Raw genomic sequence first — 4,241 nt, forward strand, 5'->3', positions numbered from 1 at the left:
CTGATGAGTGAATAGCACAACTGATTATGTTAAAAACTCTCTAAAAGCCATTTGTATTAAAAAAAACTCGGAACTACAAAATTAGTACAGACATTCTCGTTATTGAGCTTATATTGTTGTACTCTTGTGAAGATTTAAATATTTTCAGTACAAAATTATCCACACTATTATTATTATTTACTGAGGTTTTTAATATTATGTATATTAATTTCATTTAGTTAAATTAGTTTAATTTCATTTCTATATGCATCAATCTGAACCTCGTATATTTATTATATTCCATTATTAGAAAGTGCAAGAAATCCATGATTATCATTATTTTAATTTGAATTTGTTTTTATTGGATTAATGCAATTGTAATTGAAATACGATTGAAGAAATATTAGTACTGCAAATGCAATAGACGCAATTAATAGAAATGAGAATCTTATATAAGCATTTGTGATAAATCTACAAGTCATGAGGGAAATGAATTTATTATAGAGTACTCTAGAAAGGTATTAGAAAATGTTTTAAAATTGATTTTAAACTATTTGCTTAGTATATTAGTTTCAAAAAATAAATCATTCGTAATATAAATACCAAATAAAATTATATGCAATAGACGATCCAATTACCGGAAAATTTAAAAATTGACAAGAGCTACTGGTTTGTAGAGCTTCTAGTTTACAATTTAAATAATTATTATAATTACACATATTTAGTGTATGTAGTCAAATTTTCTTTATTATGAAATTGAAGTGAAATCTTCTAAGCATTGTTCAAAAGGAACAAAGATGTAAAAACACTTTATTATATGGTTATATCTTACATACAAGAAATAAATGGTACTAGAATATTTGTTTTAAATATATTCTTCTGATTTGGTGGACGCAATCTAGATTAAATTATTAACATTTTTTTAAAAAAAGTAAATAATTATACGACTACATATATGTTATTATATCAATCGGTATATTCTATTTTGGTCATTACATTACATATTGTCGTTCATAATTACTAATTTTTTTTTGTATTTTAAAGACAGTAATTGAATCTTGAGAAATGAAAAACATATGTTATTATATCGATAACTGATTTATGTCCAAACATTATTTTTCTGTTTTGAAATATTTAATCTTAAATGCATATCTTTACGTTTCAAAAGTTTTTTGGCATACATTAGAAAAAAGGATGCATGTATATGTCTGCCTGTATGTGCGAATACAAACTATTTCTAGATCAACTGACTGAAATAGGTTTCAAAAATTTCAAAAAATTTCAAAAAATTTCAAATTTTTTTGAAAAAGTCGTTTTGTTCCAAAAAATTACAATAATCCAGAGACCATATTTTTCAACATTTCTAAGCTTTCAAAAATTTTAAATTACGGTGTAGGTAGTTTTAGCAACTCGCCTTAAGGCGCAATGCCATGCTCCACTGGTTAATTAATAAATTCTCCTAAAATTCTTATTGTTAAAAAAAAAAAATGGTTGCATGTGTGCGTGTATGTATGTGCGGATACAAATTTTTGTCGACAATTTTGAGAGCACGGCAGAATTTTATGCATCAACTGACTTAAATGGGTTTTAAGAATTTCAAAAAAAATCAAAATTCAAAATTCAAAAGTCTTTTTTTTTCAAAAGTTTTAAAATTCACCAAAGAACATGTACAAACAAGTTTCTAAACTTTTCTAAACAATTCGCTTTAAGGCACGATGCCATATGCCCCAATAGTTAATTAATAATTTCCCTTAATAATTCTTAGAAAAAAATGGTTGCATGTCTGTGTGTATGTATGTGCTAATACACAATTTCGAGAGCGCGACAGGAGTTTATGGATCAACAGACTTCAATGAGTTTCAAAATTTTCAACAAATCTCATTTTTCAGATGAGTCGATTTTTTAAATTTTTTTAATCAAAAATTTTAGATTCGAAAAACCACATTTTTTTAAACTTTTAAGCTTCCAGCAATTCGCCTTAAGGCAATGCCCCACTAATTAATAATTTTTCTCGTGGAAGTTTTTCGTGGTAGAACGAACTGCGTCGAAACAGCTGTGTCATGCAAATCAGGCCTAAAAAAGCAAGGACAACCTTCTACTCTTACGAAATCTATTTATTAGTTCTTTATCAATCATTACGTTTATTAATTTAATAACTACAACGCTAGAAACGTCTGAGAGCTTTCACTTTGAATAAATCGATAAGGTTTAATTTTTTTTTGGATGTTGATTAATAAAGACTAATGGTCCATGTTTTACTATTGTAATTTATTCGGCCAAAATTTGTACTGCTCTCACATGTGGCCTAAAACTCACCTCAAATAATTCCTGTTGGTAAATTATGAGAATTTTCATTGTAATAGGCAAAAGATTATAAAACACATGAAAAGCCAAATTATGTAGAGAATAAACAACTATAGAGATAAACTTGAACGTCTGAAACATTTTCAAACTAGGTGTACATGGCATTTTGCCTTATTTTCTTAATACTTCTTTATTTATATTACTAAATCTAATATTAGATTACTAGAGAAATGCGTTATCTCATTTGGTATGAAAGATCACAGCAAACTGGTTTATAAAAAGTACACATGCATTGAAAACCTTCTATTCAATTGTAGGTGTTATTAATTATTGTATTACCTGTAATATGACAACATACATTTGAGCATTCTAATTTCCATAATTAATGACAATGTGTTGCCGTTCGAATATTTCAATAATGGTAATTGTAAGTCCAGGAGTAGTTAGATCAGTGGTTCCCAAGTAATTTAAAAATGGACTCTACACGACTTGAACTTTTTTAATTTGAGTAATTGAGATTCAATACGTGACATCGGTGACAAATTTTATAGAACCAGGCAAAATGCTAGATAAAACTTATTACTATATTTGGTAATGGAAAAAACTTGAAGTTTATGAATGTATGAAAAAATTTTTCTGGGAGGTTGAATTAGTAAAGGGGAACAAATGCTGGTATAAAGAAATGTTTGAGTTTCTATAAATCTTTGAAGTTATTAAAATGGAACATATTTTTTAGGCAAGACAGATATTACAGCTGTTTAAAGAATGAGATTATATCGCCAGCGAAACAGTACAAAAATACCGTGAATGAATGAATGTATTTTCATTTTAATTACATGAAGTTCTTCAAACACAATTCCATGATGAGTGAAGTTGCGAAAACAATATTTGTTTAGGCGTTGTTTAACATAATCCACTGTGTGAATAATATAGAATTTATTAATCCGCAATTACTTCATTTCTCTAATAAAGGTTTTCTAAATGCTAATTACAATGACAAACCGATCATGTCATATTTGAGGTATGACTTTAATTACATTATTGTTTTTACATATTATACATATTTTTAATGCTATTATAAATATATAATTTTTAATTTACCATTATATAAATGTTTATAATGGTTGACACTAATAAATGTGTGCATCGCGAGTGTTACAACATTATTAATAAACATTATTCAAAATTGTTATATGATGTATTTATTTTTACTTAAATGCCATCTTGTACTGTAGCAAATAAGTTTTACTTTAATCGTGTGTAAACCTCACGTGCATTCTTTTTTTTGTGTACAAAAAAGTCTACTTTACAGTAGTCTACAAGCAGTAGTGTCATCGGTTTTTACTTACTTAGAAGTATTGCTAGCAATATGTTGCCAAGTAAAAATAGCTCTTACATAATTTATGACATAGATATAGGAGATTTGTGTTGCCAATTATATAGCACGTCATTAAGAAGTTATCATAATAGCTTAGAGGACTTAAGGTTGGATTGCTGATATATATATATATATATATATATATATATATATATATACGCTTTGAGGCCCGCATGCCATTTCTTCCTTTTCGCCACCATTCCTATATTTTTAACTGTTTTTATAGTATGTCACTGAAATTATATGAAAAAACTACGTGTTTTGGCGCCCCCCTAAAGCGTGCGCCCGCATTTTTCGCATGCATTGTATTCAGGGTAGGATCGTTCCTGTATGTATATATATACATACAGTTTATATATATATTATATATATATATATATATATATACTAGCTGACCCGACAAACAATACATCGTGACATTTGATGACTTCGTGATCCAGCAAACGTTCACAGATAGAATTTTGCACGCGAATAGGTTCAGGGGTTACCACCATGTTATACCATTTTTAAAATACTTTGTTGAATGAAACATTATTATATACATTTGTTAATAATTTGAAAGATTTCTTGAAAAAATAAC

The sequence above is a fragment of the Ctenocephalides felis genome, unplaced genomic scaffold (genome assembly GCF_003426905.1).
Source record: "Ctenocephalides felis isolate EL2017-DRISC unplaced genomic scaffold, ASM342690v1 CF-g0.4_SCAFFOLD_01886, whole genome shotgun sequence".
In the NCBI taxonomy this organism is placed as follows: domain Eukaryota; kingdom Metazoa; phylum Arthropoda; class Insecta; order Siphonaptera; family Pulicidae; genus Ctenocephalides; species Ctenocephalides felis.